This window comes from Hipposideros armiger, unplaced genomic scaffold (assembly GCF_001890085.2).
Source record: "Hipposideros armiger isolate ML-2016 unplaced genomic scaffold, ASM189008v1 scaffold_173, whole genome shotgun sequence".
NCBI classification, from domain to species: Eukaryota; Metazoa; Chordata; class Mammalia; order Chiroptera; family Hipposideridae; genus Hipposideros; species Hipposideros armiger.
Genome location: NW_017731523.1, coordinates 2,343,555 through 2,367,813, shown reverse-complemented (window position 1 = coordinate 2,367,813; position 24,259 = coordinate 2,343,555). Strand labels below are relative to the sequence as shown.

The following is a 24,259-nucleotide window of genomic DNA, read 5'->3' as shown; positions in this document are numbered from 1 at the left end:
GGGGATATAGTCAATAATATTGTAATAACAATGTATGGTGTCAGGTAGGTACCAAATTTATTAGGATGATCACTTCATAAATTACATAAATGTCTAATCATTGCTGCACACCTAAAACCAATATAATATTCTATGTCAACTGCAATTGGAAAAAAAACCCCAAAATAATTTATAATTTAAAAAGATAATTAAAATATTGAAATGCTGTCAATAGTTAACATATAAAATATGCATGCCAGGGAATGGAAAATTATAATAATATGGCTTTAAAATGTATCAAGCTAATATCATGAAAGTGAAACCAATCGATTGTCCGTCCCTCTTTATTGGCAATGTAACAATTGTTCATTCCCAGCAATAAGTTTATTTTTTCCAACAGATACTTCCCACATATTGTACAGTTCTTGATAATTTTAATCATTATTGATGAACACCTCTAATGCATATTGAGCAAAGTCAACGTGCTTTATAATGAGCTCTGGTAAGAATATAACAAGCACATGTATTGTTGGTGGTTTATAAATGCTCCTAATGGAATTAATTAAATTTGGGAGTAAATATCTGAAAATCATACAACCCATCAGAAATTTCCACTTTCTAAAAACATTGGCCTTTTTACTACATACAGGACATAGAGATTTCTAATGAAGTCTATCTTATTCTCTGAATTAATCATTATTGTCATCATCAGCATCATGACCATAATTATGGTACCATTATGTTTTTTTCACTTGAAACATTTAAGAATATTCAAAAAAAGAACCCAATTCTTTCATACAAAAATTACATGGTTGTCAATAATCAAATTCGCATTAATAAAGTCATAAGTTTTAAAACAGTAACTCCTAAAATTGGAATTTCTAGCAGATTTTGAGTCATCATGCGTTGGCTTGGTCTTCACCTCTTTTAGAAATATTGTCTTGGAGCTCAAAGGTTATCATTAATTTTACAGAAGAGGCTGTAATATTAAATATGATTCTTCTTTATCATGACTGTCGAACATCTACCTCCTTAATAAAGGTAAATATTTGCAGATAATTAGCTGTTTGTCTGAGAAGCTAGGGAGCTTTAGAAATTAAAGCTAAAATGTTAAAAATCATTATTACCAATCATTCAAAATTAACAATAAAGTATGATTTAAACAAGGATTGACAAAAACATGATTTAATTAAAACATCTTGGCAAAATGTCTAATTTACAGCAAGTACATGAAAAGTCATTTGCTGAAGAATGTAAGTATAAAAATAACTATAAGAGGGGTCTCCCATACAGCAATTGTGGAAAACAGTTTGAAGGTTTCCAAAAAAATAAAAATAAAAATGGAACTACCACATGATTCAGCAATCCTTCTTCTGAGTATATATGCATAGAAAATTAAATCAGTACCTAAAAGAGATATCTGCACTCCCATGATTACTGCAGCATTTTCCCAATAACCAAAATATGGAAACAACCTAAGAGTGTGTCAACACATGAATGGGTAAAGAAATTGTGGTATATACATACAATGAAATATTTTTCAGTCTTAGAAAAGGAGATCCTACCATTTGCAACAAAATGAATGAACTCAGAGGACATTCTGCTAAGTAAAATAATCCAGAAAGAAAAATACTACATGATTGCACTTTATATGGACTCTAAAAAAGTCAAATACATAGAAACAGAGAGTAGAATGGTGGTTCCCAAGGGGTGGGGGTGGGGGAACGGGATCTTGGTCAAAGGGTACAAAGTTATAGTAATGTAGGATGAACAAGTGTAACGACCTACCGACCTACCGTACAGCCTTGTGACTATAGTGAATGATACTCTATATCAGCGGTTCTCAACCTGTGGGTCACGACCCCTTTGGGGGTCGAACGACCCTTTCACAGGGGTCGCCTAAGACCATCGGAAAACAAAAAGATATTTACATTACGATCATAATAGTACCAAATTACAGTTATAGAGTAGCAACGAAAATAATTTTATGGTTGGGGGTCACCACAACATGAGGAACTGTATTAAGGGGTTGCGGCATTAGGAAGGTTGAGAACCGCTGCTCTATATTGTATACTGAAAATCTGCTAAAACAATTGGTTTCAGACACTCTCATGACACACAAAAAATGGTAACTATTTCAGGAGATATGTGAATTAGCTTGACTGTAGTAATCATTTCACTACGTATATGCAGATACAATTCTTTTAAAAAATAAAATTTAAAGAATGAAAATTTTAAAATAAAATTCCATTTTTGGTGACCTCAGAAATGACATGTACATATGTGGCCTAATGTCAGGTGAATAACTTGGATATATATATATTGATTTTTATACATTTCTAGCTCTAATGTCTAACCTGGTTCATATCTTAGCCCACAATAACAAGGACTGAAACAAATTCAACTATCAGAATTTGTTTTCATTTCAATTAATAGAAAGGAACTATCTATGCCTTATCAAGTATTTAAAACATGAAATAGTAGAATAATAGTACTTTTTACCGATTTCGTCTCATCCACGCTACACTATTTCTATTCTTTTATATACAAAGATTTAACCCATTCCAGTACTGGTGAGAAAGAAGAGAGCTTGGTTAAGAGATCATTTATATTTTTATCTTTACCTTTTGTCTATCTTTCTTTTCTTGTGTCAATCTGTCTCCCTCCTCTTTCCCTCCCTCCCTCTTTAATTTTTCCTTTAATAAAAACTGACCACTTTCTACCTCAGTATTGAGAATTTCACCCTTTAAAATATTTTACCAGGTACCACCTTTCACCAATTCTTGGGAATTTCTTATTCTTAAGTAATAACAATTTATGCATGTGAAAATGTTTATGTTTTGGAAGACATGCTCATAGCCTGTTCTGTATTCAAAGCAACAAAGAGAAAAGGAAAGAATGGATTCAGATATAAGCATGGGCATTTTACAAATGGTCGGTGCTATAATGCTTTTGATATTTTTTATCGTGGAAATAGTTCCCTTTATTTGTGATTATGGCAAAAAGTGTTTTGAATAATAATTATAATTCCTTGCTTGAATTTAGAAGATGGCCTGGATGTATAAAAACTAAAGACTAAGGAAATAGCAATACAAATTACAGAGCATAAATGGGTTTAACAAAATCTAAGTATCACTTTTTGAAGAAAGAGTTGTATATCACCAAACTTGGGATAATTTATTGGCTTTTATACCAATCAGTGCCAATTACTAGCAAATAACTGATTTGTAGCTAAGAAAGTATTTTTCAAAGGCTTTCCTATATGAAAACACTCCAGTGAACACTGAACAATGAATGAATACATATTTGAATTAACTGTGAGGCTCTGCTACTGTTTAGTTTTGTCTCTAGAGCTGCCAAGTCAACTTTGTTCTAAGTGGAGAGAAGTTGCATTAAGTTAGCCTTTAGCTAAAAATTAAAGTAAATAGTCAGGCCTTATGAGCAAGCCAAATATCAAACATTAGTAGAAACCATGAACAAGAAATCAAAGTAAGTTAATTTGATTAATAAAGAAATTTTCTTCTTTAACTTGCTCCGTGCCTATCAAAGCCTCCCCTTGGAAGCAAGCTGCTAGAGTGATTTGTAAACAAGGCAGTAAGAGGCTCCCTGCACTATGGGAACTGATGCTTCGCGAAGCCACACTGAATTGTTTACATTCAGCTCTTACCAGCCTTAGAAGCAAAGAGTTCATTTTATACTAACCCGTATTGTAGTTACTTCTATTTTTAAATCCTCTAAGACACAGAGAACCGCAATGCCTGCAAGAACAGAATACTAACGGAAATAAAATATGTTGTAAAAATTAGAGATAAAACTCCACTATTTATGTTGGATGAGGCTAGCTGTAATAAGATGAAAAGGGAAAAAAAAATCCGAGATACAATAAATCACTCAATAGCATGCAGGAGAACTTTGTTCTACAGCTTAATTTAGCGCAGGAGCCAAGCAGCTTTGGACCAGTGCTGCTAATAAGGTGTCCTCTAAGAAAAGTGGACCATTTTCAGAGAACAAAACAAGGAAACGCTGCTCAGTTTTACATTGGTCTGACAACACTAATTATTACATTCTTATTGCTTCCTTTCCAACTTCTTTCTTTTACTTGCACACACACTCTCACACACATTACCACAGGACTATAAAAAATTCACAATGTTTTTAGACTTTCAAATTAAAAACAGACAAAATTGAAGGTGGAGGATTTGGGGGAAATGGGAGAGATTTGTCGTGTGCCCATGTGGGGGTGGGGGCGACAGTGAAATTCCACCCAGCAAGTTATGCCACTGCAACAGAAGAAGTAAGAGTTCAGTTTCATAGATTCAATTGTACCTTACCTGGTTTTGTAGTTAAACGCACCGACATGCCCCTAATGCTTCCTCTGAAGTACTACATATGCTGAAAGCTATAGTATTTGACCTTACACATTTCCACAGAAGAAACGCCAAAGTAACCTTTAACTTCAATAAAACGCTGTGTTCATTCTTCCCCTTGTCCTCAACACACAGCAATCTAATACACCTCATCATGTGGTCCGTTACCATGGTAGCAATGAATCCAGCTGCTGAAATACAAAAGACTGACAAAAAGTTGCTTTTTTCCCCTCCACCCACCCTGACAAAGTCAGATTTTTTTTTTCTGTATGACAAATCCAATTTGAATATGTTTCTGTTGCTGACTCAACTCCGTGAATAAGAGAACAAAAAAGAAAAAAGAATAATAGAGGTATAAGTCTAAAAGATCTCTAAAACATTGAAACCCACTAATGAAATAACTATTATGCATTTTTAAGTTGCCTCTAATCCCTTGAAATACTGATCATTATCTATTATTTCTGCCAACCAAATATTTTAAAATGTTAGTTACTAACTCACTAGGAAGTGCAGCAATAATCTCACAGCTCCTTTAAAAATATTTAAATACATTAAATCATTTAGTAAACACCAAGATGCTGAAAACACTACATCAGTATATGAAGGGCTAATCTCAAAGTGTTTTTCTAGAGCAAACTTCTAATTACAGGTCAGAGGTGGGAGGTAAAATTTTTCATTTTGTTTTCCATCAAAACCCTGTGTTTAACCTTATTTAAACAGTTTAGGTCTCAGTTTTCTTTAAAATGATCACAGATTTGGATTTGTGTAGATACAGCCTGCTAAAATCAACCAAACTATATTTAGGCTTCTACATTAAGAGCAGAGGTCTCAGAGCTGGGACAATATCAACTGTGAACAATCCTGGGGCCTCCTCCCCCCAAAACCAATAGCTACATAATTAATACTTAAAGAATCACCTGTGGTTTATTCTCAGTGCTTTAAGGAAGGTTGACAGCAGCCCTGGGTGACTGGAGCTTCCTCTGCTGTCACCCTGTCCTCCCCTCCCACCATGCACACTTTCACAGTGGTGTTCCCTATCCTTCTGCCAGACACCGTCCCTCAGGCCTCATGTTGCATCCACAGCCTTGCTTAATCCCCGGATTTAGCTTGTAGTTCATAATAATTTGTTTACATAGCTATCGTTTCTCTTTAGACATGAACTCTCCTAGGAAGGGGAATGTTGTCTTATTTGTCTTTCTAGACCACATAACCAGCAAAGGATTTGGTGTCACATAGGGATCAGTGGCTGTTTCTTGAATGGGTGAAGGAGGGAATGAATGTTTTACCTCAGTGCAGTGGAGGCAACCTCCACTGGGTTCACAGCATTATCTGCTGTGGTTAAACTCTTAAGGGATCTATCTGCACAGGCTTTTCCTGAGTATTCCACACTGCAAAGGGAGAAAGGTAAGAGAAGCATTTCAGAAGAACTGTGGAGCTACGCAGATATGGGTTGGAAACCCAACTCGTGCCCATACTACAATAGTTTTGTGATCTCAGATAGATTAAGCTCATTTTCTTTTCTGTAGAATTCCTAAAGAATTATGAAAGAGGGTTAAATGAGATAGTCCAAGGAAAACACCAGGGACTGAGCCTGAAATACACAAAATGCTCAATAAATTTTTGCTAGTATTATGTAGTAAAAATGTTTATGATTTTTGAACAAGAGGGACAATAGAAAGGTCACTGACACCTGACTTTCTCTTGCTGATAAAACTCATTTTCAGCCAGATACACATTATCAATCATATGCTTCATAATATGAGTTTGGGCAATGACACAGCAAGCATAAATACAATGACCATTTCAGGTAAATAGCTAGGGTTGTTTGCTCCCACCTACAAACCCCATCTAGGGAGGACTTACCAGTCAAAAGGTTACACATATTCCCAGTGCAAAATAAACTGTGGCAAGAATGTTAAACTTGGTAGTTGATTTAAATAAAATTTTAAATAAGAAAAATACAGTAGGTAAAACAGTTCTTTTTGATACTTATACTGGATTCTCAAGAAATGGTCTAGCGCCGGCCGAGTGACATGTTGGTTAGGAGTTGGCTTGGGATGCCACCTCTGAGCAGCAGGGCCCTAGTTCGGATCTCACACAGAGGGCCAGTGATGCTGCGCCCTCTACTGCTAAGATGGTGAACAACAGCTCGACCTGGATCTGGGCTGTCGCAAGTTGCCGGCAGTATAGTCTGCAGTGAGGCTTCCCAGCAGCGGGCTTGAGCTGCTGTGAGCTGCCCTGAGCTGCTGTGAGTAGCCATCCAATGGCCAGCGAGCAACTGCCTCACCCGGGAAGAGCACAATGATAATACCAACATGGGCCAGTGAAGCAACGTATTCCACAACTAAACTGAAGAATAAATAAGACAGCAACTTGCCTGTTCCTCTTCCCCGATTCCCCAACGCTGTTCCCCTACCCCAATTCCCCAATAAAATCGTTAAAAAAAAAAGGTCTATAGGTTATTTATTACTGATTTTTTTTCAAATTAAAATGAAGTATAAAGAATTTTCAACATAAAGAGCTTTAGAATAAAAAATTATATACCCTGATCACATTTTGAACAATGTACTGATGTTGGATTAACAGTAGCCTTTAAAAGGTCACCTTGATCTCTAGCAAGAGCTGTAAACCGCTCACCAGTACAGTCTTTTAGCTGCTTTTCTCCACAGTCATGTAACTCAGGAAATTACCTGCTACTAAAGTCAATTGCATATGAAAATTAGCATTAAAATCCCTTTGAAGACTTACAGTACAAAGAAGTAGCCAGGGGAAAAATAAAAACAAACATGTAGCAGAGAAAAATTTTCATCGTAGGAAATTGATAGAGTAAAATGAATGCTGTATATTGCAAGATTTCTGAATCATTAAAAAAATGAAAAAACCCTGCAACAAATCAGTAGAGATTACTAAAATAGTTTTGGTGCTACTATAACTCTGAAAAATCCTTCAGTGTTGTACCTCATTATGACACAGTCCTATAAAGGGTGTAAATAAGGCAGAACCGGTAAAAGACAAGAAGCACATGTACTGGAAAATCAGCACCCCAAAATCCCTCTTCAGAACAGTTGATGAAGAAAAGACTAATAGAACCACAATTTCAATAATTCATAACTATTCTCATGTGTGGCTGTCTGAATAGACTCTTTTACTGCGCGCATTCATTTCTTTAGAAGTCTTTACCTGTGCCTTTTTGCCCCTACAGATTGGTTATGTATCTAATTGTTCTTCATTTTGTAAATTTAAGAGCCTATCATTTATCTAGTTCATGTAGACTGCTATGAGAGCGTTAAATATGGTTAGCAAACATCCTTGTCAGATGTTAAAGAAACTTGTTTGATTCTCTTTAGCATCAGGGAATAGAATGCCAGTATATTTGGTTTCACAAAGTTTTAAATCCCCTTTTGTAAATGTTAAGATTAATTTCTTGCTCAGTGTGAACAAAATTTGTAACATAATCTGTGCTGGTGTGACCCACTTAATTTCATATGAAGAATCTAATCACCTAGGGAAAAACAGCTTTTGCAACATAATGCTTCAGAATGTACCCAAGAAGTTGACCTGCCTGCCCTTCCCCACAGGAAGAGGAGGGAATTTACAAAGTTATTTGCTTCACAGCTCTGTCTTCAGACGTCAGGGCACCTAATTTCCCACAAATTCAAGGTAACAACATGGGCTCAGAGGTCACCAGCTTGAATTAAACAGCATGGCTACAACAACAACAACAAACCAAACCAAAAAAGCCCCAACTAACTGCTAATGTTAAAATTAAAACAAGACAAATAATTGGAACCTCTGCAAATGCAATTTTTTGGGTCACTTTTAAAATTATTCTTTCTTTTATAATACCACAAAGTGCTTTATTTTTAGGGCACTGGTTTAAATAAAATAAGAAAACTTGTTAACAGAAGCAGCAACAACAAAAAAGATTGTGATTTACTGAACAATTTTTGCAAGCACACAGTTTCTTGGGTCGCTTTTAACAGCTAACCTAAAAAATATTAATCAGATTAGTATCTATTCTATTCATGAAAATTTCTTATGAAAGAACAAGGCTGTTGTAAGCTATCTCAATTTATATAACGCAATATCAAGATGTTCTATTTTACCCTTCAGATGTTTTCAAAACATGCACTCCTCTTTTGAATTGTATTAATGGTGCTATAAATAATAAGGGTTTCTTTGTGTTTTTCTACTGTTGACACATCACAGAAAATAGCTGTTTTTAAATAGCACTGTGAAATAGATGACTACATATGTGTCCTGCAGATTACTTATTGTAAACCTTGAATCATTTTGCCCTATCGCTTATGGAAATTTATTCCCCAATTTTTGTTTTTGCATTTTTCATCTCTTTAAAATTCATAATTATATACTTATATTCTGGATTTTTCCTTAGTGAAAAACATACTTGGTTTTTAAATTTAATAATAAAAAGTTATATTTCTTGTCCCTTTTCTCACTAAGTTAATATCACATGTCCAGTGTAGAGAAGTTGAAAAATACAGAAGGATTTATGAAATAACATCAAAAGCACACGATTCAACTATCAGAGATAACCAATGTCTACATTTTGATGTATTATTAACATTTATATATTAAAACTCTTGGGTAATTTTGAATATTGCTTTCTTTTGTTTAATGAAAGACATGTAAAAATAAACACAGTACGGTACATATTCTTTGAAAATAATTTTTAATGGTTGCATAAAATTCTACTATTTGAATATATAAGAATTTATTTAGACCTCCCTTATTGTTAAATACATATTTAGCCTTTTTCAAGTTTCTTTTTGTATATAAAATTTTGGTTTTATCTTGAGTTATTTCCTCTGAATAGATTCCTGTGGGGGAGGGAGGGTGAGTAAGTTTAAGTTAGAAAATCTAAGCACAGAATTTTAGAATTTGCAGGATTCATCCCTATAATTTAGCATAATACTTCATTTTATTAATGAGGAAACTGAAGCTCAGTGAGGTGAAATAACTGGCTCAAAGTCAAGCCATGACTTCTTCAAGTGCTAGAACAGAAATGGGGTTCTGTGTGAGTTCTTTGCTTTCTGTAATTCCACCATGCTGATTCTAAGCGCAGTTCATCTCTGAGGTGTTCCTTCCCTGATCCAGTTTGGTATCATCTGTGAAAGAAACTCCACGAATGTGTTCTAGAGCCCCAGGCAGGAATGGGAATTACTTGGAGATGGGTGGTGACACTGGCTTTCCTGTCAGGGACGATCCACATGGCAGGATCTCTAAAGCCACCTTTCACTGATAGCAAAACACAGTGGATACTGAGCAGAAGCAATATACTCCCAGAGCACATTTTGTGCTGAGAAGACAAAGATTCCCAGAGAGTTGAGAGGTCAGAATGCTTATAAAGTTAGTGAGTTCTAATTGATATAAAATCAGGCAGAGCTTTGTGATGGGCTCTGAGTCCTTTTAAGGCCTTGTATTCTGTCAGGAGAGGAGATTTGTGTGATTTGAGTGGTGGGCTGCTAGGTAACTCATAGGGGAAGGGGAATAAATACGCATCTGGGCTTCCTCTGTGACAATCCCATATCCTACACACCCAGGTGTGTTTGCACAGCCTAGATCGTGTCTCCATTTGAACGGATATATTCATTCTCAGCTAGAGGGAAAACGGAAGGACATGTCTGAAGATCAAGTCCACTTGTGAAGTCAAGGAAACAAGCAGATTCCTGAGACCTTGCTCTTGAATTTTTCGTAGTCTAAATACACAGTACTTGGAGATAATTGTTTTTCTGTCTCTTCCACGTGGCTTATTCTAAAATGAGATGATTTATTCTAATACAGTAACTTTTAATTAAGTACCTTCTAAAAGCACATATTGTACTAGATGTAGGCAAGAAGTATAAATGACCTTTACCCTAGATGGGGAGATAAGACTATGGATAAAGAAAATATAGCTTTAAATATAATATATGAAAAAAATATGTAGTTAACTGACTTGAGAGTACACAGAGAATTTAATTAGGTCAGTTTAGGCAGAACATTTAGGGGAGGAAAAATCATCCATTCAGTGTGCCCTAAACTTGGAAAGCTTTTGCTGTTGGGATGTTAGGTGTGTTTTCCTAGATTCTTTTACTTTGTGTTCAGGGACTTGGAATATATCAGTACAGCAAACATTCTAAATGTCTATGGAAGGATGCTTATGTACCCTAAGGGCATATTCAGTGACTAAGATTAGATGTAGGAGTGATAGAACATACTGAGTTTCTCCCTTCCTTTGTAACATGCCCCTGGGAAAGGATAAGTAATTCAATAGTCAGTGAGTGGGGGAGGGTAGACAGTAACTGCCAATCAAGCAATATGTGTATGTATAGCATAGGTAATGAGATGGAGTGACCAGGAAGCAAGTGCAATGTCATGCACTCTGTGCACTCAGTGAAAGTTAATTATTGATGAGGATTATGATAAAAATATAGAGCATGAAAAATGAAGCAAGTTAAAAAAATTAAGGCAGCACGTAGAAAAATAAATTGTTGTGGAAAAACAGATTAAGAAACAGACTAGGATAGAAGGTGATTTAAGGGGAAAGATAAAAAGAGAAGCATATGTGGTTCAAGAGAACACATAGCAAAATTACTCAGAAGGGGTAACAGAAAAAGAATACTGAGGAAATACACACTATTGAGAAAACTGAATAAAATGAGAAAAATAGCAAACTAATACTTAAAATTTTATTCTGTATACTTAAATAAATTCCATTATTGGAATGAATAAAATAGGTTCATGTGGTAAACACATTTTATAAATTGACCCATAATATAAAGATATTGGGCACTTTGGACCCTTCTGGGTGTCTGGTGGTAAGTACTCCATCGCCAGGGACTACCCATCTGCATTTCAGAAGTTCCCATTTACGATACTAAGTAGTGCACTGGAGTCAACCTGGGAGGTACTATCTGAGCTCCACTCTTCCCACTCGTCAATTCTTCATCAGGTCATTTCATTCCGTTTATAGCCTCACACTGACATGTGAAATGAAGAAACTGGAAAAACCTTTATACAGTGGTGAATAATACACAGGAAGGGAAGTGGCAGAGAAGCCTGTGAAGCAGTCACTTGAAAGCATTTGAAAGGATAGTTGCACATAAATAATGGTGAGCAGGTGTTCTTTTTTACTGAAGGCACCACAGTATGCATTTGCCAGGTGAGACATCTAGAAGGATCTCCTGATATAATATCAAAATTATGGCTTATAATTAATACGAGGCAGAAAGGTGTTATTAACAGTCTATGTTGTTCATCAGAGATAAAGAGCACTTTTGGAGAATATTAGGCATTCATATTCATTATATGTCCAGGTACTTTTTATCCATTCCATTTACAGCCTCCCAGTGACACGGGAAATGGAGAAACTTAATGTGTTTATATGCTTCTATACACACACATTGAGCAGACAGAAATCCAATGTTACACATTAGATCCTGTGGTTTGGACTGCCCACCCATATTGTCTGTCATACTTGCAGCAATAACATCCAAAGTATTAAACACAAACACTATGTGTTTTATCTGTTTAAGGTTTTATGATACCTTTAGTAAACATTGTAGATCAATTAAAAAATAAAATGAAGCAAAAATATTTTCTATTCACTGTAATCCTACCGATCGTAGTTAACATTTTTGTATCTACCTATGTCTCTATGCTCTATGTAAATATGTACCTTGATTTAAAAACAATTGTTACTTTTTAAACTGCAGTCCTTTCCATATTTTAAGGGACACTACGGGCTTCATGATTATCTTTGAGACTGCTTTCTTTTTTTGGAATAAACATTAATGGGCCTCCTGGTTATATATAGACTAGCCTGTAAGACAGTGGCAGAGAGAAGAGAAACCAAGCCACTCAAAAATGCTGTGTTGATTATGGGTTGTATAGCTGGAAATTTATAAGTTGTTAACGAAATGCAGAAGAGTCTGAGGACTAGATTCAGGGGGAATGGGTGTTGAAGTTCTGAACATGGGGAGCAAAGTCCAGGTCAAAGGGAACTCCTACCTGTAAGGGGGAGCAGGTTCTAAAACATGGTGGTCCAGGAAAAAACAGCCAGTATGAGACCCCTTCTGAAGGATATGACTACAGTCTAATGAATTCTTATGCTGATGACTAATTATTAATATTCTGACTTATATTATCTCTCTGCTATTGTCAAGATCTTAGGACAGCTTTGAGAACTGTTCTTAGCTTCACATTGAGTAATTAACTCTGTGTCCATACTTGGAATGGGGTAGCAGGGAAAAAATGTCCTCTCTGAGGTGGTTTGGTGGTATGTCAGACCTCTCTGAGGAAGTGACATTTGAGATGACACTTGTGAAGAATGGGGAGGAGGCCTTTCTGGCAAGGGGGAGAGCATATGTGAGGTCCCCAGATGGGGTGAGAGCCTGATGTGTTCTAGGAACATAAGAAGACCAGTGTAGTTGGAGCACTCTGAGTAAAGAGCAGAGGACCATGGCATTAAAAAATTGGCAGGGACCAGGGCTTCGTCAGCCATGTTAGAGATTCCGAAATCTATTATAAATGCCATGGAAAGCTTTGGAAGGATTGAACACATGATAGTAACATAGTCCAATTTTTAATTTTTAAAATAACACCTTGGCTATGGTGTCTGGAGAATGGATAGGAGAAGGTCAAGAACGGTAAAGTGAAACCAGTATGGAGGCTGACTGATGATGGTGGACTAAAATGCTGACAATGGAGACAGGGAGACACATTTGAAATACATTTTGGAGGTAGCATAGGCAGAAATCAGTCATAGATTGAATGTAGGAGGATGAGTGAGAATAGGGTATAAAGCAAATGTCTGAGCATTCTGAAATAAATGCAGCTGCTGTTTGCTACAATGCAAAAGCTGGGTGAGGGAGTGTGTTGGGGGAACACAATGAGGAGTGAGGTGTGTGTAACGGAAAGTGTTGAAATTGAGACTTCTGTGAGACATTAAGCAGCAATGTCACATAGGCTGTGTCTATATATGCCTGAAACCCTGAAGATAGGGCTTGGATAGAAATATACATGTGGAGGTTGTAGGTACAAAGGAATTTTTTAAAGCCCTGGGAATAAGAGCCTATATAGAGAAGCATGCTCAAGACTCCTCTGGAAGACAGGGTCCAGGGAGGTAGGAGGAAAACATAGTGAGTATGCTTCTATGGAAGCTGAGACAGGGGAGTTTTTCAGGAAGGAAAGGGTGGTCTTTGACTTGAAAGCTACTGAGAGGTTGAGTAAGGCAAAAATGGAAAAAGCACTCATTGGCTTTGGAATATGGAGATAACGTCAATCTTCATAAGAACCTTTTTCTTGGAATGGTGCGAGACAGGAGAAGAAGAATGGGAGGTGAGGAAAGGAGTCAGTTGGTGTGAACAATTTTTTTTTTTCTGGAGAAAGTTGGATTTGGAGGGGAGCAGAAGTGGGGTAGCAACTGACAGGAAACATAAAATCAAGGGAATAATTTTAAGTATAAGAGACTCTAGAAAATTCATGCCAAGGAGAGTGGTCCACTAAAGACAGAGAAATTGATGATGTAGAAAAGAAAATGGCTGATTTAATGTGTTCAGTATTTCAGAGGGTAAAAGGGGGTGGAATTTAGAGTACACATGGAGAGAAACTACCTCTCCTGATATGAGGAGGAAGGAGTTGAAGGGTGTAGAGAAAGGCATGTTTGTATATTTGGGAATGGAAAGAGGGAGTTCCTATCAAATGTTTTCTATCATCTCAATGAAGTAAGAAGCAAGACTGCCAACTCAGAATGAGGAATGGGGAGAATAGTGGAGAAATAACAAACTAGTCATTGTTGAGAGTAGGAAAGTGAGCTGACTATAGAAATAATACGATAGCCATTGAGTGATGAAAATACATCTGAAGTAGTGATCATGAGCCTGGCATGATACAAAACATGCTCAGCTGTGTGGTTTTCTTTAACAAAGCTCAGTCAGACAGGTGCAAGTATGGGTACACCAAGTGAGTGGGTTCATCCGGGGCTTGGCCATTACCTGGTGAATGTGAAGGGAAGAAAGACGTGCAAGCTGGTACATAAAAGGGAAGTTTGTATAAGAGATGGACCATGCAATCTAAGCCAGTGAGGAGGAAAGTAAAGACAGGAGGAGGTTGTGTTGTTGTTGTTTTTTAAAAGATTTTATTGGGGAATTGCGGGAGGGTAACAGCGTTGGGGAATCGGGGAAAAGGAACAGAAAAGTTGCTGTCCTTTAGTTCTTCAGTCTAGTTGTGGAGGACATCGCTTGACAGGCCCATGTTGGTATTATCATTGAGCTCTTCTCAGGTGAGGCAGATTGGTCACAGACCACTGGAGGGCTGCTCACGGTGGCTCTTGGCAGCTCACGCTGGCTGCCAGCCACTCACAGTAGCTTATGGCAGCCCACTACAGCCTCACTGCAGCCTACGCCATCGCTGGTGACTCATGGCAGCCCAGCTCCAGGTGGAGGTGTTGTTCACCATCTTAGCTGTAAAAAGCGCAGCGTCACTGGCCTTAATGTGGGATCTAAACTGGGTCCCTGCTGCTCAGAGCTGGTGTCCCAAGCCAACTCTTAACCAACGCGCCACTCGGCTGGCCCAGGAGGAGGTTGTTTGATGGTGAGAAAGAATTAGGACCAAAAGACTAAACATAAAGAATTGCAAATATAGAGATCAGAGAAGAAGCGTTGGAAGGGTATGTGGTGTTCTGAAAATGGGATATCTTACTTTCTGATTGTAAAAGTGGTTCAGTGTCTGAAGATAACTAGCTTCAGTGGTCAAAGAAGAGGATGGATGGTTGATGTCAAATGGAGGGATTTTTTTCCTGGATAGAAGGAAAGTATTGATTAGATCAATCCGTAGGTATACTAAAGTAATCAAGAATAGAGATAAGAGTTGGAGTAGGGCTATGTATGTGACCTATGCAGAGCTAATCAAAGTCCTATGGCAGGTGGAGTTAAGCTCTTTTCTCAGTGATCTATGGCTGGATAGGTTAGGTATGCTTGGAGGTGCTGGTGCCTTTCTTTATCATCGCATTGATAGAGCCTCCTTCAGTTATTAACCCAACACCAGAGGAAAACAGAGCTAAGCAAAGGGAAAGAGACAAGATCCTGAACATAACTTTTGAGTCCCTGAATCTACCCTTATCTGAAGCCTGACTGTCCCTGTTTTGTTAAATTAGCCTGAGTGGTTACTTCTTTTAGTCACTTGCAAACAAAACATAAATGAATATGGGTGTGTTTGTTTCATAAAAAAGAAAAATATGGAAATGTAACAGATTTTCTGTTTATCTACCCAATTTCCATTCCTCTATTTTTCTTTGGTGGCAGAGCTATTGTCCATGCCTCCACCGTTGGTCTCAAGGAAGGGTCTAAATCAATCACTGCTGTTGCCATCTCCTTGCCAGTGATGCCAGTAAAATATGAAAAAAAAATCTGTCAGGGGGGAATGTAGTGGATTGAGTAGTGTGATGGTTAATTTTATGCATCAACTAGACAGGGCCATGAAGTACGCAGATATTTCATTAAACATTATTCTGGGTGGGTCTGTGAGGGTGTTTCTGGGTGAGATTAACACTTGAATCAGTAGATGTAATAAAGCAGAATACTTGCCCCAATGTGGGTGAGTCTCATCCAATCTGTTAAATGCCTGAATAGAATGAAACACTGAGCGAGAGAATTTGCCTGATGGTCTTTGAGCTGGGACATTGGTTTTCTCTTGCCTTCAGACTCAGACCAAAACTTACTTCATCGGCTCTCCTGGTTCTCAGCTCTTTGGACTACAGATCTAGGGACTTCTCAGCCTCTATAACTGCATGAGCGAATTCCTCACAATAAATCTCTTTCTATATATATCCTATCGGTTCTGTTTCTCTGGAGAACTCTAGTACAAGCCGTGCCCCTCAAAGATTCATGTTCATCAAGAAACTCAGAACATGACCTTATTTGGAAATAGAGTCTTTGTAAATGTAATTAGTTAAGGACTAAGATGAGATCATACTGAGTTAGGGTGGGTCCTAAATCCAATGACTGGTATCCTTGTAAAAAGGGCATAGAAGGTGAAGCGCGCATAGGACAAGAAAGCCAATGATGGCTGGCACCACCAAAAGGTAGGAAGAGGCATGAAAGTATTCTTCTGTAGAGCCTTCAGAGGAAGCATGGCCATGCCAACACTTTGATTTCAGACTTCTGTCTTCCAGAACTATGAGAGAATAAGTTTCTGTTGTTTTAAGTCACCAAGTTTGTGGTAATTTGTTACAGCAGCCCTAGGAAATTATAATATGGGGTTTCTGAGAAAGGTCTCTTCACTCAAAAAAGAGAGTCACAGAAAGAAACCAAAAAGTTGGTAGGTAAGGAAATGACAAATGGTTCTGTAGGGTGGGGGCACAGGCACAGTTAATTTCCAAGAGGAGCCTGAATAGGTTGTGGGGTTCAGCTGCTGTCACCGGAAGTGTTGAAAAGCAGCAGATGCGGGACCGTGTGAAGGACTAGATCAAGGGAATTATGAGTAAAAAAGCAAACCCATTCCTTGAAAACAAGGTTTTCTTTTCTTTCCACATTCTGTAGATGATGGGGTCCTTTTTGTGCAACTGTTGGCTAAAGTGAACTGTCTGCTTCCTGTGTCGTGATTATCAGCATTTCCTGGGGGTGCTGCACTGTTCATGCCTAAATTCTGTCCTTGTGCTTCCAGTAGTTCAGATTCACTGAGGGGCAGATGACAAGCAGAGGAAAGGGCTTCTTCAGTGGGAGAAATTAACCTCTCATCCCCTGTAGACAAGGAGAGTGTTACATCCTTTTGTGATATTTGCTGCCTCCGGGAATCTTTATTTCATATAATCAAATTTTTGGTGCAAAATTTGGTCTTTTCTATACTCTAAGTCCTGTCATGAAATCCCATCTTCCCCACCAAAGTTATCTTCCAAAGAGGGACTTTTTAAAGTGAATTTTCCTTTTTCAGGAACTTGTCTCTCTTTCTAACAATGCCACCTCCTCTTATCCAATCCGTGTCCCCAGAACCCAGTTAGTTCACTCTAGACTCTGAGGAGGATGAATAGCCATGACTATCTATCTTGTTAGCATGCTCACATGACACACCTGCATTTCAATAGGAACCCTCTGGAGGTAGAGAGTTTCAGGGAGCATGAAAGGTGGCTGATGTAGGTATTTTTGAACAGAAGAGCATAGTGACCTGAGAGGAACTGATCTTTGGAGTCTCATTGACATTAAATAAAGGGTCCACTACTTGGCCTTGAGCAAGTTACTTAACTTTCTGAACTTCAATTCACCATCTAAAAATGAGGATAGTACTAGAACCTACTTAATGGAAAGCTGATATTAAATAGGTAACATATGGAATGTACCTCATGTGGCACTTGGTATAGATTAACTGTAGCCTTTAATATTTTAGAGCAGGGTTTCTTAACCTTGGCACTACTGACACTTCAGGACAGATACATTCTTTCCTTTAGGTGACTATTCTAAGAATTGTAGGATGTTTAGCAGCATTGCGACTTCTACTCACCAGATGTTAATAGCATTCCATAGCCCCTATCCCTATGGCATGACAATAAAAAAATGTCTACAGATATTGTCAAATGTCCCCTGAGGGGCAAAGTTGCCCCTCATTGAGAACCACTGCTTTCAAGTGGGCAGGTCTTTGTTCTAAAGAAGTGGTCGTAGATGACTTTCTCACCTGCATAAATATAGGGCAGAGTCCATACAAATTATTTTCTTATGAGTAGTAACATTTTTCTTATTTAAATAAGAAACCATCCTTTTTTCCCAAGCACTGAAGTATGCATCTTGTCTGGGGTACTTCTTCAAATTTCCGTCTTGATTGGCATGGGAAGGTGAAGTAATGGCAGAACATGAGGATGGTGTCTGATCGAAGAATGATTTTCCAATGCCAACATTTCATTAATGTCTTATTTCTGTAAAAATTCATACTCATTTTGCTTTCAACTCAATAGTACATTCATTTCTGTTTTCATAAAAATGTAATGTCCCCCTTCCCCTTTACTTGAGCAAAACAATTTAACAGGGGTGATATTTCCTCCTGGGACTTTGGCAGCCCAGGCTTACAACCAAATAGCCCAGTTAGAACAAAATAGCATTATAAGGATGAACTTGGAGTTGTTGGTTCAGAAAGTATCAGGTATTTTTTATTTTATGACTTAATTTCACCATCCAGCTAAAAGTCCTCTCTGTCTACTCATTTTTCCTATGCTTCTACATTGCTTTTTAAAACAATGGCTATTCAAAAGGAAGAGAGATGTCTTAGAATCCTTAAAAACTCAACTTGAAAAAGATTATACTATGAAAAAATGAAGTAAACACTGAAATATTTTCCTAAAAACACTAAATAATCAGAATCATATAAATCTGGAAAGAGCTATTTGGGAGCATGTGTTCTAGCAGACACTTTGTTCTGTGTTCTGTAAAATTATATCAAAGATGTTAGGATCCAGTCCCTTTGCTTCTCCAGCCATTCTTTGGACCACTATCAGACTAAAGGGAAGGACATTATGTTAAATGGTAATTCTCATTTTGATGATTTAATGAGCTACTTCTGAAGCTACTGTTTCACCAGCCCATTAGAAACATCTGGGGTGGCTAAGGAAGAATTAAGGCTTGGGTCACCCAGCTGAAACTAATGTCAGTGTTTCAGTTATTCATTTATGTTCTTCAGATTGTCAGAAACACTTCCATTGGTTACTAGGCAGTCACAGTTTATTGCAGTTAGTATACATCAAGCATGAACTTTATGTGTGAGTATGAAAGGGATCTGAATATTTTAATGAGAAGGCAATCATGAGCTGAGTTACACTATTATCTTTGTTATTAGGTCAGACAACATATGAGGGCCTTAAGCATCTTTCAGAAAGTGGATTAATAATATTTTACTGAAAAGCCTTCGTGCTTACAGGGAACAGTCCTACACACAACAGCTTCAGAGCTGGATGATATGGACAATCTCAGAGTCCTTTTTATCAGATAGAGGATTTCCTGTTAAGAACTGAGTTTAAGACAGAGACTTACAAGTCTTGCTTCTTAGGCCCTTTCATTCCTTGTACTGTAGGAAGGAAGAATCCAAGAGAGAATGGGAAAGTTTTTATATTAGGGTAATTTTGCCATTATGCTTAATGTCTCCAATGTTTCTTGCCAAAGGAGAATTCAAGGTTTTGTGGGAATCTGCCAGGGATTCAGGTGGTGGCATGCTTTGTCTTATTCATGGTGGCACTCTTGGCCACAGAGGAGGTACATGAACCGAGGGTGGCCAAATCTGTGGCAGTATAAAACGGGGATCTATTGTACTGAGGTCATGAGAGGTTCACTTGCTATGGCCAAATGGGAAGAATGTAGCTTTATCTGGAATGTAGAAAGGCTTTTTCCTCTCTAAATATGCCTTTTGTAGATGCTACTACCTTGGGAAAAAATTCAAATTCAGAAGGGAAAACGTGATACTGGAGTTGTTTATATATATTAGGAAGGAATAGTATAATAATAAAAACCTGTTCGAAAAAGACAGCCACCTTACCCATCCATGCAACTAGAACTGGAAGAAAAAAAATACACGTATTTACCTGAGCCTGAAAGCATATTATGAACACACATAATCACAGTAAAATTTGTAGCCCAATGTTACAGAATTGTTAGGAATTAAAAGAGAGCTACATTATTCATCTGCTTTGATGACTTGAAATGATCAGGTTCAAAGTTTAAGATTTTGCTAAAATGAGCTATACATTTTTAAAAGTTACAAAAATTAATAGTTAAAATACAAGCTAAAAAATAAACTGTCACTAATATGAATGCACTAACATTAAATCACATTATTATTAACTTTTGTAAACCCATCATAATCTTTATTTTATGACAGGAAATCATTGCTGCATCCATTCTTGTGATGATCAGAGTTTTAAATATCATACTTATGTAGATTAAGAGATCCAAGATGGCAGAGTAAATAAACTCTGTGCCTGTGTTCCTTCCGTGTAAAATTAAAATTACAACTAAATTATAGAACAATCAACTTGGAGAACCATCTGAAATCTAGCTGAACAGAAGTCCTATGACTAAAAATATAAAGAAGAAGCCACATCAAGACTGGTAGGAGGGGCAGAGATGCAGAACAAGACCCAAACCTCTGTGTGTCAGTACAGAATAGGTGGGATATCTGGGCCATGGAAATTCCCCTCGGAGGAGTGAGGGAACCCAGGCTCCACACTGGGCTCCCCAGCCTGGAGTACTGATGCTGAGAAGTGGAGCCCCCACAATGCCTGGCTATGAAAAACAGTGGGGATTCTGACACTCCAGGTGGGACAGAAGGTTGCATAAAACCCAGATGTCCTCTTAAACAGCCAGCACACAGACTCACTCACTCGCAGGCACTCACCTTGGGCTCTGGTGGAGGGATGGTGACTTGGGAGCCGTCGGAGACATATGGGGGTGGGGGCCAGACTGAGGTGTGTGGCCTCAGGGGGAGGACTAGAGGACAGTCAGCATTTTCCATGTGTGATATTGTCCTCCCTTGCACCCAGCAGGAGGGCACCATCTTTCCTGTGTTGAGCCCACCCCAACATGGCCAAATCTGGATTTGATTGGCCTGGGGAGCTCTGCTGCTTCACCCTGCTAACTCACTGAGATCCCATCTTACCCAACTCTTGTACCACTAGAGACACTTTCTTCATGAGCAGCCAGCCTCGCTCCTACTGCACTGTTTCTTGGAAAACTATTGGAGTCTGGCAGGCCCCTGACAGGCAGTGACTGGCCTCAGTGTGCTCTGAGACTTTTGCTGAGTAGCTCCAGGCTCAGCACTAACACCAAACCGGAGTCTACGTTAACCTAGTAACCACAACTCTTCCCACTCTAGTGACTCCCTGAGAGCCTGTCTCACCCAAATTGCATACTGCATGGGGCTCTATCAGTGGCTGAACCTTAAGGGAGCTTGCAGGTGGCAGCAGGCCTTGGGGTGTGCTGGTTTATTGCAGAACTACATCAGGTCTGGTACTAATGGCAGACATCCTCGGGTTTGTAGCATGGCCTCTTCCACACCCCTCCAGGTTTAGCACAGGCAGGGAACAACTGTGGATTGCTTTGTAGCTCCTACCAGGTAGTCCCCAAAGAGTCACAGGTAGTGGGTGACCTGGGCCTGAACTAGAACCCCTCCCAAAAGGTGCCAGAACCAACATACTGGAGGCTGGTTTCAGACCACATCAGAACATCACTCAATTACTCCCACAAGAGACACACACAAACAGTGATCTCAACAGGTACCAGAGCCCACTGGGGCAAATTCCACTCAGCCAGGTATACCACCTGCACAGCAGCCTGTAAGCTGTGGACATGGCCAAACCCCACAGCCAGTCAGACTAAGGGTCAGTCTCACCCACTGACATGCCAATAGCAACCAAGTCTCAACTACAAAAGGAGGGCACACACAACCCACACAAGGGACACTCCTGGAGCACCCAGTGCAGGTGACCAGGGAGACTATGCCACTGGGCACCACAGGACACCTACTATATAAGGCCACTCGGCCAAGACTGGGAACATAGCAGATCTACCTAATACATAGAAAGAAACACAGAGAGGCAGTTAAAATGAGGAAACAAAGAAATGTGTCCCAAATACAGGAGAAAAATCCAGAAAAAGAACTAAACAAAATGGAGGTAAGAAACCTACCAGAGACAGAGTTCAAAACAATGGTTAAAAACAAAACAAAACAAAAAACAATGGTTATAAGGATGCTCAAGGAACTTAGTGAGAACAACAAAGAAATAGCAAGCATAAAAAAAAGACATAGAAACCATAAAAAAGAACTAGTCAGAAGTGAAGAATACAATAACTGAAATGAAGAATGCATTAGAAGGAATCACCAGCAGACTAGAGGAAGCAGAGGATCGAATCAGTGATTTGGAAGACAAGGTAACAGAAAACATCCAATCGGAACAACAAAAAGAAAAAAACAATACAAAAAAGGAGGATAGTTTAAAAGATCTCTGGGACAACATCAAGCATAACAGCACTTGCATCACAGGGGTACCAGAAGGAGAAGAGAGAAAGCAAGGGATTGAGAACCTATTTGAAGAAATAATGACTGAAAGCTTTGCTAACCTGGTGAAGGAAATAGACATGCAAATCCAGGAAGCTCAGAGTCCCAAAGAGGATGAACCCAAACAAGCCCACACCTAGACACATTATAATTAAAATGGCAAAGGTTAAAGACAAAGAGAGAATCCTAAAAGCAGTAAGAAAAAGGCAACTAGTAATATTGTATGTAAGGAAGCTCATATAAGATAGTCAGCTGAAACTTCTCAACAGAAACTTTGCAAGCCAGAAAAGATTGGCACGAAATACTCAATGTGATGAAAAGCAAGGCTCTACAACCAAGACTACTCTACCCAGCAAGGCTATCTTTTAAAATAAAAAATCAGATAAAGAGCTTCCCAGGCAAGAAAAATCTAAAGGAATTTATCACCACCAAACTGGTATTACAAGGAATGTTAGAGGGATTTCTTTAAGATAAAAAAAAAACAATCAAAATTATGAATAATAAAATGGCAATAGCTACATATCTATCAACAACTACTTTCAATGTAAATAGATTAAGTGTTTCAATTAAAAGACATAGTGTGGCTGAATGGCTGAGAAAACAAAACCCTTACATATGCTGCCTACAAGAGACTCGTTTCAGATTGAAACACACACACACACACACACACACACACACATACACACACACACACACACTCACAGATGGAAGGTAAAGAGATGGAAAAAGATGTTTCATGAAAATGGAAATGAAAAAAACAAAAAAAGCTGGAGTAGCAGTACTTATACCAGATAAAATATACTTTAAAACAAAGGCTATAAGAAAAGACATTAAAGGACCCAATAATTCCACTTCTGAGTATTTATCCAAAGAAATCCAAAATGCTACTTAGAGGGGACGAGTGCATCCATATGTCCATTGCAGCATTGTTTACAATGGCCAAGATGTGCAGGTAGCCTGGTTGTCTGTCAATGGAAGAATGGATAAAGAGGAGGTGGTACATATATACAATGGAATATTGCTCAGCAATGTAAGGGAATGGGTTCTTGCCATCTGAGGCAGCATGGATGGACCAGGAGGGTATTGTGCTGAGTGGAGTATATCAGACAGAAAGAGACAGATGCAATGTGATTTTACTTATATGTGGAATCTAAGAAGAAAATTAACAAGAACACCCAGAAACAAGCTCATAGATATAGAGAACATTTTGAAGGTTGCCAGATGGGAGGATGTTTGGGGGTATGGGTGAAAAAAGGAGAAGGGATTAAGAAGTACAAGTTGGTTATTACAAAGTAGTTATGGGGATATAATAGCATAAGCAATATAGTCGATAATATTGTAATAACTATGTATGGTGTCAGATGGGTACTAGATTTGTTGGAGTGATAGATGGGAGGGGGTTGGGGGCAGGGTGAAAAAAGTGAAAGAATTAAGAAATACAAATTGGTAGTTACAAAATAGTCATGGGGATGTAAAGTACAGCATGGGAATATAGCCAATGATATGGTAATAGCTATTTATAGTGCCAGGAGAGTACTAGACTAGTCAGTGGGATCAATTCTTAAATTATATAAATGTCTAGCCACCATGCTTGTACAACTGAAATTAGTATAAAATAATATTGTATGTCAACTGTAATTGAATAATTTAAAATGGGGGAAAGGTGGGCTGGCTGAGTGGTGCATTGGTTAAGAGCTGGCTTGGGATGCCAGAGGGCTCCAGTTCAGATCCCACATATGAGGGCCAGTGGCACTGCTCTCTACAGCTAAGATGCTGAACAACAGCTCAACCTGGAGCTGGGCTGCCATCAGACGCTGGCGACGGCATAGGCTGCAGCCCCTGTGACAATGGGTTGCCATGGGCTACTGTGTGTAGCCAGCAGC

At 38.4% G+C, this 24,259-nt stretch overlaps 1 protein-coding gene across 39 annotated transcripts in view; it reads right to left on the bottom strand.

Moving 5' to 3' along the window:
- DTNA (dystrobrevin alpha) overlaps positions 1–24,259 on the bottom strand; it is a 385,580-nt gene that overhangs the window by 160,663 nt on the left and 200,658 nt on the right. Inside the window, exon 1 of one of the 39 annotated variants that reach the window (XM_019652076.1) lies at positions 4,311–4,475. The exons of 36 other annotated variants lie outside the window; for them this stretch is intronic. The gene's annotated coding sequence lies outside the window, so the exon portion shown is untranslated. Of the gene's footprint in view, positions 1–4,310; positions 4,476–24,259 lie in introns of those variants that run through there. 2 more of the 39 variants (XM_019652106.1, XM_019652109.1) reach the window with 2 other exon arrangements.